The 17,470-nt window shown below is 38.7% G+C and overlaps 1 protein-coding gene and 1 long non-coding RNA gene across 9 annotated transcripts in view; one reads left to right on the top strand and one right to left on the bottom strand.

Moving 5' to 3' along the window:
• CALD1 (caldesmon 1) overlaps positions 1-17,470 on the top strand; it is a 188,069-nt gene that overhangs the window by 36,148 nt on the left and 134,451 nt on the right. The window lies entirely within an intron of this gene.
• On the bottom strand, positions 9,753-12,708 carry LOC132679556 (uncharacterized). The gene is made up of 3 exons (XR_009610220.2): positions 11,094-12,708; positions 10,329-10,452; positions 9,753-10,036 (listed from the first exon to the last, which is right to left on the bottom strand). It is a non-coding gene; the product is annotated as an uncharacterized LOC132679556 (long non-coding RNA).

Here is a 17,470-nt window from a genome sequence, read left to right on the forward strand (position 1 = left end):
CTCTGGAAAATGTAACTCAATGACCCACCACTGTGCCAAAGCCTCTGTGGGTCACCACAGAAACAGGTCAAATGGCAGCCATACTCCAAGAGGCCACTGGACACAATATGAAGTTGATGTCTGTGACTGACTCCAAGATTTAAACCAAGCAGTCAACTGGTGGCAGTAGTCCACATGCCAATATGCTTGTTTTTTGTAACAGAAAACTTCAGGAGGAAAAAACAAGAGATTGGGTGCCAGGGTTATGTGGTAGAGATTTCGATCATCTTCAGTTACTGGGGAAAATCCAAACTGGCCACCCTACAGAGTGTCTTTCCTTAGAAGGAAAGACAGTAAATCCAGATCCAAAATCCCAAACCAAACCAATTCTCCTCCTCTCCTCTGTGAGCTCTTCTGATTTTGCACAAGAGCAAGAGGGAACCGAGGACAAGGAATCTGACCAGATGGAGTAGTAACCCCAGGTGAGGCCCAAGAGAAAGAACCAAAGGCCTAGAGTAAAGAAGAAACTTGAACGATTCTCTCTGGGAAATTTAGAAGGACTCTCCACTCCATTCCACCCTCTCCTACTCAGCCACCTGAAGTCTCAGTGTAGATATCACTTCCTCAGGAAAGCTGAACAGACTCAAGTTGGGCTAATTACCCTTCTCTATGTTCTGACAATCCCCGATACTTTCTCTAGAGCAAAGTTATCATACCACATTGTGATATTTAATTTTTATGTTTCTACTAGACCGTAAACTTAGTAGGACTGGGGCAGTGTCTCTTATGTTTATAATTTTATCCTCTTTGCATAGCACTATGTCTAGCACATAGTAAATACTTTCCATAAATGTGTTGTATTGAGTTGATGTCATGAGGCCAAAATGACATCCATATCCTTTAGTGTTTGGGATACTCCAGATTGCTCCATAAAAGTGTTTAAATCCCTTCACAACCTTAACCAGGTCCAGTAGTATTGAAATAATCTCTACCAAGTTTTGGAAAATTTAGTCAACATCTAAGAAGCCATCGTAAAGATCACTGTAGTACCCTGTGATGACTACACATAAAACACATGGTTTTAAAGGAGGGATTCAGATAGCCATGAAAATACACACTAGCCTATAAACTCACACCCTAAAAGAGAACAGAAACTGAATAATGGATCTAATGAAAATCAGACATGGTCTTAAATTTTTGTTCATGTGCTTTCCCCGCAACCCCAACACTCACTTCATTTTGATATACATGAGAATTTGGATCTAAGAGGGAATTTTTAGTTCATGTATATGCATATGGTAACCAGAGGCTTCTAAGACATACTCTAAATGTAATTACTGTTGAGGGTGGTCTGTCTACACTGTAATAAGATTAAACTAATTCATCTGATGGTCTTGACACTGTGTAGATAGACAATGACCTGAAAGTTATGAATAGAACTGCCCCTTATGCTATTTTATTCCCAAGTCTGTTGGTTTCTATGGGAAAATATTAGGTTCTATGTTGTTGAAAATGGAAGCAATGAGATCTAGGAGAAATCTGGCACAGGTAGAAGTGGGTAGGGCACATTTAATCTTCCAGATAAAAATGCTTCTGGGCTTAAAGACTGCTGAAAGATATCTAAATGTTGGGTGATCTTACCCAGATGCCATTATGGGACATAAAAATATTAGAAGAAAGATTGTAGTGCAGGGAGAAAAATCACTGCTACTCCAGGAACACTTGACCACATTATCCACTAGAAAGGTTTAGATGATTCGCAGGTCTACCTTGAACCCTTAGTAATTAGTAGAATTTAAAATGAGATTCTCTGTAGACACTAGATGTCTCAGTTGCCCAATTAAAAAAATATATCTGTATGTTATTCTGCAATATCGGCTAAATATTTTTTCCTGGGAGGTAGGATAGGAGAAAGCTGGGGTTAATGGAGAATTGTAAAAGTTTTGAATTTAAAATATGTATTAGCATTTCTATTATTTTAAAAATCTATAAAAAAGACTAATAGTGTAACATGTGAATAAGGGGATACATTCCTTAGAAAATTTAAATGGTGACATGAAACCACAATGACCAGTAGAAGGGAGGGAAAGAAGAAAGCAGTGCAAACTATTTTCTTGCCTTTAGTCACTAGAATGTAGTTGTTTTCTATTAATCTTAGACTATACTTTAATCAATTTAAATACAAAACTAAGGCTAAGCAATTGTTAGCATTATGATTACAAAGTGTAAATGTTGTATACGTTAACAATGTGAAAAAACAATAGTGATATTTTAAAATAGAGAAGGGAAGAACTGCAAGAAAAAAATCTAAGTGTGCAAATTTCCCTGTGTTTTATAATAGTAGAGAGTCAGGTCATGTCTAACAATGACATCTGTAGTTTAAACAACAAAAATTTCAACCCCTGTCTGTTTTTCTATTCATCCATCCACCCATCCATCCATCCACCATCATTTCCATGTTTCCTTCAAAGATTTAGCAATTAATTCCTAAAAAAAAAAAAAAAAAAATAGGTAGACTGTGGCACACTGAGCTCTCCTATTGACCAGACACATATTATAGGGAAAGTTCTAAGCCATTACTGAAACTGTTGAGACTAAAGTCACAAAATAACTGCCACCTTTGTGACTTTTTACCAAGTTCTTGCTCAAGATGGTGCCAGTTCTTGGGCAGCTTTCATTTATTTTTGCACAGAAATGCTTGTTGAAATTATGTATTGAAGGGAAGTCAGAATCATTCATTGTTAGAATTTTCTGTTTAATGAGGTGCCATTAGCTATCTTTACTTTGTCAATGTCTGGGCCCAAAGTAATGTTTTCTAGGTATGTGGTAATATATCTTCTAGCTTTGTACTGACAATTAATTTATTTGGTGAATAATGAGCAATTGAAATGAAGAGAGACTTTCTAGAATTTCTAGAATCATGTGTCTGAACAAGACATCAATTTGATCAGTTCACTTGTCAAGCTTACTGCGCAGCATGGTATAAGAAGACATTTAGTAGATTGGCCAAGGTTTTATTCTTCAGTTGAATGTCATAATATAATGGTTTTCATAAGAAACTTGACAAAATTTAACATTACAAATTTTTAAATTTGTATTGGGATGCTGTACGTGTTCAGTAATTTTTATATGAATGAATGCTAACACCCACTATAAATATTTTCTGACATTGATACATCACTATATAAAAGTATTTCAAATTTCTAAAACATCTCCTCTTACCATCTCCTTTTCAAACTTCCTCTCCAAATCCTAAAACAAATCGTTCTACTTCATTTGAAGAGAAATAGGTATGGCATTATACTCAACTTTGTGTTTTGCGATATAGTTAGTTGTGTCCGTCTCCCTGACTATACCGGTATGTTCTTTTGAAAGCAAAGACTGTGCCTTAATTAACCTTTGTTTTCCTCCCTGACCAGTGACTAACTAGTACAGTACTTTACACATGATAACTCTATACCCAACTCAATAATTGTAGAGTGGCCTTGAGGTGAAATTGGTGGGTAGGTCTATAAAAAACTACATATGTTAATAGGCCTTTGGTGAGGATCAAAAATGATCATGAAGGTGAAAGAAATTTTGACACTGTCACACTCTAAACCACTGTTCGTGGTTATTAGCACACCCATCCGGAAGTTGGAAAGGTACCGACTTTGGAGCCCCCTTAAGCAACAATTCTAGAGAGCCTCCATTCATCCTATTTGCCCATTATCGTTCGCCAAATAAATTGATCTCCCCTGGAATAGTACCTCCACTGTGGGTCATCCTGCTTACCCCACCTGTCCCCTCCTTAAAATTCCAGAGACCTTCCTTAAAATTCCAGAGTTGCTGAAGCCTTGGGGAATATTTATTTTTACTATTCCTCTCCTGTATATACATAGACATCATCTCAGAAGTCAAATCTGTGTAGTTTTTTGTTGAAAAGTTGTTTATGAGAACAAAAGGAAACAAGTAGCTAAGGCCTTAACCCCTCAGTAGAGTGAATACAATATCTAGATATTTGCATGTTTCACTGATTCTTTTTGACCATAATAACCAAAGGGCAGCAAACATCTGCATGAAAAGCAAAATATTCAGCCCCTTAGATGACTGATTCCAAATAGTCAAACACTGAGTATCGTGTCATCCACATCTGGTTGATAGAATGTGGATTTACCCCTTTTTATCCAGATGGCTTCAGCCATATAGATAAAGCATGGAGACTTTCCCACATTTTACATGGTACTTGGTGTTGTAGAATTCAGCTTTTGTGCTGATCTTTTCCTCTCTTCTTGCTTTTGCCTGGATCTCATTAGAAACCATTAGTGATGTAATACTAAACCTATGGAATCTTAAACATGCTTTTAAAATCCGTGGAATAAAGATGTCTCCTACCAAACCAAAAATGCAGTGGGAATAGACAAAGTTACATTTCTTTAAGAAAAAAATGACTCATTTCATAGTTTCCAAACTGTTTTGACTGAAGCTTCTCAAAATAAACGTTCTGCAATATGCAGCCTTTGATGTCTGACTTTGAAAAAAAAATCATTTCTCAAAGATACAATTCAATCCTTTTTGGGTGTTCATGTATTTTTGCAGATTAACCTACTTTTATTTCAACCAGTGAATGACACAATATTAAATAGCCATCAGACTAAGAAAGAAAAGTATGTTTGAAGTGGTCTTAACTCCTACATAAACCAAATATAAAGAACATGCTGTATGATTTGTTAAATTACCACAAAAATAGAATTTCCAGAACATTACCAGAAGGGGGATTTGGTCCATTAAGAATAACAAAACAGTTTAGATGTCATGCAAGTGGAAGATTAGGAGTGCAGTTAAGCTTAGTAATGATATTTTTGATTCACAGGTTATTTCCTAGGCTAGGCAACATTTTTAATTTTTCACAGTCTTGAACCTTAATCCTCAAAGGGTAATTCAACTTTTAGAGCTTACATACTGCAATTTGTTTGGGGTGGCAATTTGCCATTGACTTGCCTCCAGGTTCTTTTGTACTCTTCCAGCTGGGGGACTTAAAGGTGGTCATTTCTTAACTCTAGGTCTACGTATGGCCACTGAAACAACTGGTTTCCAATCAAATCTTTTAAAAATCTAAACAACCAGTTTTTGTGCAGTTGGTCAGATTGATTTAAGGTATCAGTTGTTTCTGTTCAAACAACGGTGAATGAAATAATTGAGTAACTGAACAACCTTTTCTCTCTTCCTTCCCTTTCTCCCTTCTCTTCCCTTCCCTTCCTTCCTTCCTTCCTTCCTTCCTTCCTTCCTTCCTTCCTTCCTCACTTCCTTCCTTCATTTCTCTCTCCCTCCCTCCTCCTCGCTTCCTCTCTCTCTGCCTCCCTTCTTTCCTCTCTCTCTCTCCCTCTTTCTGAGAGTTTCCCTTTGGAGCAGTGGAAAGAGAATAGATTAAGAATAGAGTAGTACCAACTCTCCCACCTCTATCTAATGCTTGACTGATTTTTTAACTTCTCAGGCCTCCGTGTTCTCATCTATAAATGGAGAAAAAACACCTCATGGATTTGTTTGGAACATTAAATAAAAGATGTGTGGCATTGTATATACATGTATTGTATACACATTTAGTGTACAATAAATGTAAATTTCTTCCCTGTACCTTCTCAATTGTACACATGAAGACTTCTGCCTTTTCTGTTTTCCTTGTGATGGCAGCTTCTCAACAAAAAGAAGAGAATATTTGGACTGCCTGACTCAGTTGGTGGAACATGTGACTCTTGATCTCAGGGTTGTGAGTTTGAACCCCATGCTGAGTGTAGAGATTACTTAAAAATAAAATTTTTTTCATTTTGTTTTGTTTTTGTTGAGAGAGAGAGAGAGGGAACATGAGTTGGGGAAAGGGGCAGAGGAAGAGAGAGAAAATCTTAAGCAGCTCCATGCTGAGCATGGAGCCCGGCAGGGACTTGATCCCATGATGGTGGGATCATGACCTGAGCCAAAATCAAGAGTTGGTTGCTCAAACGACTGAGCCACCCAGGTGCACCACCACCCCCCCCCCCCATAAAATCTCAAAAAGAGAGAGAGAGAGAGAATATTTGACATTCACTCCATTAGACTACTATAAATGTTAGAATCTAAAATATATCTCATTTGGTCAAATCCAAATTCTAGAACCTGAGGTCTCTGATGATGGAAGAAGTGACCATTGTTGGAATCTGCGTTATTCCAGGTGTTTTTTAAAACTTCCAGAACTTAATATTATCTTGCAACCTTCCTTTTCTTTCCTTCAGAGGCCCTTTTGTTTTTTATTTATTTTTTATTTTTTCAAGTTTTTATTTAAATTCCAGTTAACATACAGTCTAATATTAGTTTCAGGCATAGAATTTAGTGATTCATCACTTACATACGACACTCACTGCTCATCACAAGTGCCCTCCTTAATCCCCATCACCCATTTAATCCATCCCCCCAACCACCTCCCCTCTAGTAACCCTTCAGAGGCCCTTTTATTTATTTTTTTATTAAAAAAAAATTTTTTTTACATTTATTTATTTTTGAGAAACAGAGTAAGACAAAGCGTGAACCGGGGCGGGGCGGGGGGGGGGGGGGGCAGAGAGAGTAGGAGACACAGAATCTGAAGCAGCCTCCAGGCTCTGAGCAAGTGGTCAGCACAGAGCCTGATGCAGGGCTCGAACCCACGAACTGTGAGATCATGACCTGAGCCGGTCAGATGCTCAACCGGCTGAGCCACCCAGGCGCCCCTCAGAGACCCTTTTAAATCTATTAACCAATAATGTCTCTAAACTCCTCTTGAACTAATATGCATTTTTAGCTTGGTACTAGCACTTAAAGTAATGCATTCCAAATGTTCACCATAATGTGACGAGGGTCTATAATGTGGCCTGAAACTAGCATTTAAACACATTAAGATTGAGATATAGTAGGGAATAGGGGATGGGGAAGGGACAAGGCAACTGACATTTGTAAGATGGCAGTGAAGTTCAATAGAAAAGAAATGGGCTCTTAAGCTCACGTAGACTTGGACTTGGACTCCAGCTCTGTCTCTTTCTAATGCATAAAGTTGTTGAGAGGGCATTATACACCCAGTCAAAGCAAATTTGCTTTGCTAAATAACTTTGTTAACACTACTAGTAAGTTAACATTGGATTTCCTTTATTCAAAGCATCGATTTTAATGAATAATTATGGTAGTTCATGGTCTTTAAATTGCTATAAAACATAAAGAAGGAGAGAAATGAGTGTATTTTCTCTCTGTGTAAGGATAATTCCACAGTCTGTCAGATTTGTAGAAGTCTTATAATATGTATATTCTTTCAGGATAATGTGGAGATTTCTGCTTTAATGAAGTCATTTGTGGTTGATTGTTGACTTGTACAATTTACAAAATTATGTTCAATTATGCACTTAATGTAAAGACCTCTAATCACAAAATAACCCAAAGTCATTTTATACTTACAGAAAAAAATGATCTTGGCTCTTCCTGTAGCTTAGTCTCCCAAATGATATATTAGTCATTAACAGCACAGTTCTTAGACCTAAGGGTCAGAGTTGAGTGTTGCATCTGGGCAGGGATCCCTCTACAGACCAACCAGAAGAGACTGGGATATGTTGAGGAGAAATAAATGCACATTTCTAGATCCTTCACTGACTTTCTTTTCCTTCACAGCTTCATTGTCACTATCTTATGTCAGGTTTCAAGAAGCCCTAAACTTATCCCCATACCTCTCTCCTCTTTAGTTTAGTCTCCAGCTTTGTCCTTCTCATTCTGTATTTTGAATTTGATTTTCAATCTTTGCCAACTACCATTTACATAAAGAATCCTAGTACTTACAATCTATTCCAAACAATAAAGTGCAAAATTGACATCCATGGACATAATCAATATAACTCACTTCCCAAAACCCTCCCACCTGGGCTTTTGAACATGTTCACCCATGAATACAACTTGGATGTTTCTGCTCAAATGACTTTGCTCTCTTCCTGAGCATGAATGAGATATCCTCACTCTTCTTTCTACTTATCTGAATCTCAATTCTTCTCTAAGAGCCAATCTTCTTTTTGAAGCTTTTCCTGAGTACCTCAGCCCATCTAATCAACAAGTAGCAGAGCTTTTCCAATCCATTCTTCATCCTTTTATAGAGACTGAGGCCTACAGAGTTTGTGTCTTGCCCGAGGTCACACAGCTAGTTAGGAGTATCAGCAGAACTAAAAATCGAGGTCTTTTAACACCTCGCCAGTATTTTTCACCACACAGAAACCGTTGTCTGAGTTACTTACACCAGTCAGGATGACCAACATTTTACTTATAATATTATTTTTGTATTGTTGGTTAGTTGTTCCTAAGTATGTAACCCGGAATGACCCAGTTCTTCCTGGGCTGCTCTTTGCTTTCATAACTGAATAAAATTATTGGGGCCTCCATCTCAGTATTTCTGGGAATCCCCAAGAAACAGACAAAGTGGTGGGAATGCCTGTGTTTTACTGTCACCTCCTGTTCCAGATCCCTTCCAGTCTCTCTCAGATTGACCCTGAGCACAGCAAAGTTCCTTTTTCACCCCCTCATTCCCACAAAGCTGCTGTGTTTAACAGACTTTGATGAATGGTTTGAAGTGATAGAGAGGCATTACGGTACAGCTGAGACCAGATCACAGTTTAAAATTAGTATTAGACGTGGTGATCAGTGGGTCTTATGGAGAAAGAGGGCTAGTAAGTTACCTGAGACTGGTGCTGCTGAGGAGAAAGTCAGTTTTTTAGCTCTTTGCCTTAATTCTCTCCCAAGTGATTGCTGGGGCCCGGGGAGTCTTCACCATTTTTGAACACACAGGAAGGTCAAGATGTTTACATAAACATAATAGTCATCCACCCTGAGCTTATGCCCTTGGTAACTCTAGGAAACTTTTTGACATTAGTTTTTCTTTAACTTGGGCCAGACTGAATATTTAGGTAGCGCTCCCTTATTCACTGAAAGGGCAAATTTCAGGGGTCGATGGGTACATTTTCCCCTTTCCATTTCTACATACTTGGTTGGGGAAAAGACTCTAGCAGTATTGTGCAGAATGTATTGAGATTACTGAGGACAGAAGCAGAACATGGGAGCTTGCTGACACTTACCCAGCACTTTTCCTTCATGTCTGGTACCGTACCTACTGCACTCCCTCAGTGCCCACATCAGCGCAAGGTAGGTCATTTCCACTTTCACAGAGAAAGTTAACACTTGGCAAAAGTCACCCAGCACATAAGTGGCATATCTGGACTTCAAACCCAGATTTGTCTGACTTAAAAGCATTTATTCATGCCTCAGAACGACTAAAGAAACTGCAGTGTCTGGCCAGAGGACAGTCATATGGTCTGAGCACAAGAGTGTGTGAGTGATGGGAACAGGGGCGGCGAGAGGAAGCAAGAAAGCCCTTGTGACCAGAACAGCCCAAATAGAATTCTGGATTCAATGCCCATTAATTGTATTTCTGGTAGGAGAAAGAGCGACATTTAAGATGACACTGATATTTCCAATCTATCAGCATACTGGGAGTAAGAAGAAATAAGAATGTTAGAGATGCTATTTGAGGAAGACGATGGTAAATCCGTGATGGGTTGAGATGGGAGACGGAGGAGGTGAATTTCCTTCCAACCTTTCTTCTGTTGAAAGCTATTTGATTTTCCACAAACTCAAAGGACCTCCTGCAGAATCTGAATTGGGTCTCCCCACTCAGCTTTTATGACCCAAGAAGGGCAACGTGTTCAATAGACTGCCACCAAGAGCCTTTTTGGGCAGCTTTTATTTATTCACCTCGCCTGTGAGTGGGCAAAGGGGGCAGGTATCTGGTTTTCGTTACTGCATAGAAGTATAATTATGGTGTCGTTGATGTGAACGTATAAGCATTGCATCTGAACTGAAATTACACTGTATCTAAACAGAGGACTCTGTGGCACTTTTCTTACTAAAAGTCAAGTTTGGCAATCCTCACTCTGTTCCAGTCAAACATTTTCTTGGCCATATTAGGTTATATGGCAATAAGCCAAATCACAGCTGGTGTATGAGTAGGTCCTCGGCACTGATGCAATTTCTTGAGAGCGTTTTCTCACTGGTTTAAAAGGAATAGAGACAAATGTGGCTCAGAATATATTTTGAAACATGGCTGGAAAGAAGAATAAAATCTTACCAATCCCAAAAGTATTAGTAATAGCAATTGAGACCAAAGTCAGTTTCTGAAGCTGGAAAACTTGGAAGGATTTGGGTATTTGTTTGTTTCTTATTGAAAGGCTGAATCAATTTATTAAAAGCCCAACCAACCTTATCACAGATGCAGGGGAAGAAATCAGAACAAAGTCACATCAGCTATCCCATGATTTTCTCCTCTTGCTCTTATTACTTACTCTCTTGGGTTAGAAGGCTAGCATCTGAGTTCTGGATCCATTACATTCTGAAGTAATCATGGACACTGGCTTAATTTCATTATTTGTCAAATGGAGATGATATACTGTCTATCTCACAGGGTTCCTGTAAGAATCAAATGAGATAATGCATGATCCAACTATTAAAATGGAAAGCATATTTATGTGTTTTCTATACTTTCTCTTTTAAACTACAACGTTTGGTCAACTGTTGTAGCAGCAGAGGAAAGAACTTTTAGGTTATTTAGATGGTTGCTTTGGTAGAGTTGTTTGCTTTTCATTCAGAACTAACCATATTCTGTCACAGCAGCTCATAAATGTTCATCCATGTATTCACTGATTTGTTCAGTATGTTGAGTACTTACTAAGTGCCAAGCTGTTAATGAATATCCTCCCAGCAAATAGATGATAAACCTGTAACACTTCCCTGTCTCATCATTAGACACTCTTTTCAAATATTTTGACTGCTGGCCACTCACTCCACTCATATTTGTTGAGTGACTAATATATTACAGGTGACTGTAGAGTGCTAAGGAACCAGTGATTCAATAACAACAACAACCACAACCACAACCACAACCACAACAACAACAGCCAGACACACCCTCATGGAGCTCTCAATGGAGCTCAACAGCCAGATGCACCCTCATGGAGCTCTTTTTACAGAGAGCTGTAAAGAAAAGTGACATGAAAGTAAAAATCTTAAAAATCTGTATATCCAACACAGCAATTTTTAATTTAGCATACCTTGACAAAAAATGATACTTTAGGATACTTGAAGTCTTCAACATTCATCCTATGCTTGAGCTAGAACACAAAAATCAGTGTTTCGTGAGTATTACAAATACTTTTCCAGCTTTGAGTTTATCTGTTTAGGGAAAACTAAGAATGGCCGAATGAGAAATGTGCTAGTGTGGGAGCTAGGGGTGGGGAAGTCATTTTAGTGTTAGAGAACAGCATGTCCCAAGACTCGGTGGCCTTCAAGAGTTGGAGCCACACAAGAAATTTTTAAAAAGTTAGTGTGGCTCAGGAAGAAGCTGGGGAGGCAGGCAGGGCCAAATCACATACAGTGTGATCTGTAAACAGTCTGTCTCTACAATCTTGATAGCACTTAAACTCTGGCTAAATTTTCTTCAATCGTCTAGTATATTCCATGTAATGTATTTATAGTTCTGTTCAATTGGGGATGGCATTTCTATGTCATGGTAAATAATTGAACCTATGTTCTAAATGTGCTATCAAGCTATAGAAGTGGGTTTTTTTTTAAGTTAATTTATTTATTTTGAGAGGGAGAGAGCACATGCATACAAGCAGGGGAGGAGCAGAGAGAGAAGAGAAAGAGCATCCCAAGCAGGGTCCATACTGTCAGCACAGAGCCTGATGTGGGGCTCGATCTCATGAACCATGAGATCATGACCTGAGCTGAAATTCAAAGTAAGACGCTTACCTGAATGAGCCACCCAGGTGACCCAAGCTATAGAAGTGTTTTAAGCAGGGCAGTGACATGATCAGATCAGTATTTTCTGAAATGTCTTCATTTGCAGAAGGCCAGAAGATTTGAACAGGGAAATGAATAAGGAGGTTCCTGGAATGATCCAGATGAGATATGGTGGCTTGGATTCAGGTGGTAGCAACAATGATGAAGATAAATGGACCATTTCAAGAAAATATTCTGAAGGGAGAATCACCTGGATTTAGTAATTTATGGCACAGGGAGTCATGTGGATGGATGGTAAAGAAGAAGTGTCTGGGGGCGCCTGGGTGGCTCAGTCATTTAAGCGGCCGACTTCAGCTCAGGTCACGATCTCGCAGTCCGTGAGTTCGAGCCCCGCGTCGGGCTCTGGGCTGATGGCTCAGAGCCTGGAGCCTGCTTCCGATTCTGTGTCTCCCTCTCTCTCTGCCCCTCCCCCATTCATGCTCTGTCTCTCTCTGTCTCAAAAATAAATAAAAACGTTAAAAAAAAAATTAAAAAAAAAAAAAGAAGAAGAAGAAGTGTCTGGAGTGACCCCCAGGGCCAGGGCTCAAGCAACTAGGTGAAGGCTGGTGCCATTTACTAAGATGGGAAAAGCTCAGGGAAGATGGATTATGTTCAATTACATTCTTTTTGCTGAAAGAAAAAGTAGCAGTGCTTGAATGTTCTGTAAGTTGTGGAGAGGAAACAAAAGTATGATATATAATCCCCATCTTTAGAGTGTTTGTGCCCCAACCGTTAAACCCACTGTTGGCACTTCCTCAACAGACCTTTTCAGTCCATCAGAGACTGTCCTGTGATGCTATGGATTACCACTACTAGGACTTTTTTTCTCTACTGCCTTCTACTGTGTGTGTCTACATACAATGTGCTTGATTTTAATGTTTTAGTTTGCTACACCTTTGAAGTACCTCATTTCTGAAGACTCACTTTGGTCAATCTTAAAAATCAGGTTTTTAAATACAACTTTTTGGGGGGATCCTTCTATAATCTTGACAGTGAATGGATGATACTCTCTGGTTGTTATTTGCTGTCTCTCAACTCCACATATTTTTGTGGCATTGTGAATACTGTTCCAACTTTTCCATTTGGTTATTTGGAAACAACAATTCCCAGAAAGAAAATATGATCAGTCCCATCCCCCAAGAGTCACTAAGCCCTCTATATTACTTAGCAATTTGCAACATAGCAATCAATATCATGGGATAAAGATTTATGTACAAGAATGTCCATCACAGCATTATTTGAAACTTGAAATACTTTACATGCCCAGTGATAGGGGAATGTTTGTATAAACTATGATGTTATTAGTCATGTTATAGGAATGATGTAGGAAAACATGTGTAAGTGAAAAAATTAAATCCATGACATTAAATTTGCTTTTAAAAGAGAATCATTTGTGTTGCTGAAAAAACAACTAGAAGGAAATATATTGAAACTTTAAAGTAATTTCAAGGTGGGAGCGATTGAAAGAGACTTTATGATTGTTTTTCTACATATATCTCTGTAGTTTCTAAATTTTCTGTGATGAAATGTACACTTGTATATTCTCCATAATAAGATGTATATCTAGAAAGCATTCAGAGATGGGTCTGATTTTACAGATTTGATGATTTGGGGCATTTTACAATAGAGCAAAATAGAAACAAAAGTAGTCTTGAAAACAATCAGTATTTCATTCTGTCAGTAAGTAATTGTCGAGGACTGTGTGCGTTACTCTGAGGGCACAGAGCAGTATAAAGATGCAAGATCCCTGCTCACTCAGGGAGCTTACGACCAAGTGCCAGCACTCCTGGATTTCCCTCCTTTGGATTCAAACATCCTAAAAATATGATGACAGTTTTGGTTTTCATTTCTGAGTTGTTCCTTTTGAGCCAAATCAGGAAATGAAAGAGCACAGAGAAAAGAAAAAAAACACTCCCTAAACAGTCAATCTCTGCAGTCTCGATAGCATTTAAATTCTGGCTAAATTTTCCTCTTTCAGTCTTCTAGTATATTCCATATAATGTATTTGTAGTTCTGTTCAAGGTTATGGGATGGCATTTGTCCGTAGGCTTCATTCTGTTATTCGCAGTCATTGGTTTTTCATTCTGGCACAATAACTTGTCACAATCACATTTTTGTGTTCCAAACTTGTAAGATTTGTTGTCTCTGGAAAGCATATTTTAGAACTTTTCCTTTTGAGGCTGCAAGACATGTTTTACAGTTACATATTTTAGCTCTATTCATGCTATGCTTGTGCCCAAATATTGACAGGATTACCATTTCAAAGGAGACACAGCTGCCCAATAGTTATCTGCCAGCAATTGCCCAAAAGGTTTTATTGAATAATTTATCTTTTTCATTTAATTCAATCAACTCCACTATTAATGTTAAAACTGGGGAGGTTTCTGTTGGTATTTTTGTTGGCTTATAAATAGAGCCATCACTATATTTAAACAGTGCTATCCTTTGGAGATAAATTTATTATGGGCTATTTAATTTGAAATATTGTATTAATGTAGAAATGGGTTTCATTTGACCTATCTGTATCTTTATTCTCCATTTGGCTAATAACACACATCTTTTTTAAAAGCAGCTCGGGTTTAAGTTTGTGGTTATACCAAATTGAAGCTGGGATATTGTCCATCAACCAGCTAATCTAATTGCCAGTAAAAATGTCAGTATCAGACTAGTGTCATTCAGATTATCCTCCTTGCATTGGCTTTCAGTCTGGTCCTGGGAAGAAGGACACTGAATAATGAATCAAGATTTAGAAATGAAAAGGTTTGAACATCTGGGAACCTCATTCACTTATTCACTTATATTTATAGAGAAATTAATATGTGCTCAGAACTATGCTAAGCACTAGGGATACAAAAGTGAGACGTGAGGAGGGTAGATTTCATGTTTAGTGTTCTTACCACAATAATATTTTTAAAAATTTTTCTAATGTTCATTTATTTTTGAGAGAGAGAGAAAGAGCACGAGCAGGGAAGGTGCAGAGAGAGAGGGAGACACAGAATCTGAAATAGGCTCCAGGCTCTGAGCTGTCAGCGTAGAGCCTGACGTGGGGCTCAAACTCACAAACCACGAGATCATGACCTAAGCCAAAGCTGGAAGCTTAACCGACTGAGCCACCCAGGTGCCCCACAATAATATTTTTTTTTTTAAAAAGAACTCAGTCCAAAGGAAGAAGTGAATACGATGTAAATGCTTTAATACTTATTTATGGGTTTTATTAGTGGGTTAATACTAACCCCCTAAAGAGTTAGCTCTGTGAGGACAGAGATCCTGCCTCTCTTCATCCATTTAGTAACTGGAAAGAGAATCCCAAACTGGGTCTGACTTAACTGTCTCATGAAATGGGAAAAGTAGAAGAGCAAATGACAAAAATTATTTTCTCCACATGACATGCAAAGGAGTGAGATTCATAGGAACACACATAGGTGAGCCTTTTTCTTCCACTCAAGTGGGAGTGAGAAGTCAAGTTTATAGGGATAACCTTGAGTACTTCCTAATGTTTTAAAAGGTAAATCATGTGAAAACTCAAATTTCTGGTGACACATGTCACCAGTAGTCATGCTGTGATTGAGACTCCGTATGGAAATCTGCTGCGGTGTACCACCGTGCCTGGATAGACTTGTTTCAACATTCTATTAATGTGAGGTAAGGACAGTTGCTTGTAGGGTTTGTCACTTTTTACATTCTCCCCACTAGGTGATTACTGCCAAGTCAGGTCAAATTGAAAGGCCCACAGAGAATCAATTCCTGAGATTGTTATTTTAAAAATTTTAGCCCATGGTACTGGTTGGGAATTAAACAGTGGGTTGATATGATTTCTAAAAACAAATGTAATGATTGATTTGTCCTAAAATGAAAAATAACCAGTTCCTGCAAAATGAACTTTGTTGTTAGTGGCCAAATAGAAGAAGAATGGAGTTTTTGCAAAAAGAACAGATTAGAGGATCTTGATCTACCCACCGCTATCTAAAAGGGTTTAGGTAAAGTAAACCTTTTACACTCTCTAGGCCTAAGTCCCATTTTTAAAGTGTTGCAAATGGCACTTGTCTTACTGACCTCTGGATTTGCCATGAAAATCATTGAGAAAAGTGATATGAAAGCTCTGTTTACTATAAAAGTGCTGTGTATGTGTATTCTTAACCCATTTGTGATGTCACTAGTTGCTTGGAAATTAGTCCACAAACAGCTGATCTCAGTGATGATAGAAGCGTAATTGCCCTATGATCAACCCACTTCGTCCCTACCAAGCATTCCAGACATTTCAGTGCAGGAACAAGGTCTATGGGAAAAAGTCAAAAGGAGACTGATCAGAGGAATTCCACTGCCCCTTCCCAGGGCCCTGTGCACAAAATGGTCCCCCATGCACTGTTTTTTTGCTGCGTTTGCCGATGTCTACAGTTTCCAAGACAAAAACAGACTGATAACTGGGTGATGATAAACAGTAAGTGTGATGTTATACCAGTTTTCTAGTGCAAAGGGCTTGGCATCTTGTCCACTGGATTGCAGCCTCCACGGGCTACTCTTTCAGCTGGATGCGCAGATGGATAATGCAGAGGCTGATTTTCCTTAAATGCTGAGGAATGACACCAACCAATGATTTTTTTAAAGTTTATTTATTTATTTTGAGAGAGAGAAGGAGAAAGGATGTGCGGAAGAGTCAGGGAGGGGCAGAGAGAGAGACTCCCAAGCAGGCTCCTTGCTATCAGCACAGTGTCAGAGGGGATGCTCAACCCCAGGAACCTGAGATCATGACCTGAGCTGAAATCAAGAGTCGTACGCTTAACTGAGACACCCAGGTGCCCCAACCAGTGGTTTTTTTCAGAGCCACACACACTGATGGTTTCGCCTTTTGTTACATGAGTTGGATGATTCTAGGTTCCGGCATAAGGCCTGAGCTCTACTGCTGCACAGATTCCTTATGTCAGTGTTTTGTGCTTCACATTGACTGAGCTCAAGGCTCTGGATTAGGTCTCAGCGCATACCTCTGGGGTGGAGGAGAGTGATAGGCAGTGCTGACTGGTTAAAAGTGCAGAAGAGGAACAGGATCATTCCACTTTGGGTGTTATTTTGCTTTGTTTTTGCTCATTGTAAGCAACTGGCCAAAACAGAAATATAGTATGTAGCCCTGTCCTTAGGTACTTAAATTTCAAGCAGCAATCAAATGAACACTAGAAAAAGTTTTAAGAATACTTTAAACAAGTACATATTATTACAATAGGAAAACAAAACTCAATTCACTGAATCAATAAAGTATAATGGGTTGACTGAACTGAATGAATAATCCAATCACTTGGAATGCCTGTGGTCTCAACCAGAAAGTACTGAATTAGGGTACTGCTTCTTTGTGAATATCCATAATTGCTGAGGACCAACTTCATGGATGAGACCGTCAATAACTTGAGAGTCTCCTGGAATTAAGGGATTCATTCATGAGCATTCTAATCTTTGTAGTTGTTTCTCTTTATGTGTGAGTTCTCTTTTAAGAAGCTAGACAGTTTCCTTTTGTGTATGTGTGAATGTGGTGAGAACATTTAACATGAGATGTACCCTTTAGCACATTTTTAGATGCACAATGCTGTATTGTTAGCTGTAGGCACTGTGCCGTACAGCAGCTCTCCACAGCCTGTCCATCTTGCTGGCAAGGGTGTAG

Source organism: Panthera onca, chromosome A2, assembly GCF_046562875.1.
Source record: "Panthera onca isolate mPanOnc1 chromosome A2, mPanOnc1 haplotype 2, whole genome shotgun sequence".
In the NCBI taxonomy this organism is placed as follows: domain Eukaryota; kingdom Metazoa; phylum Chordata; class Mammalia; order Carnivora; family Felidae; genus Panthera; species Panthera onca.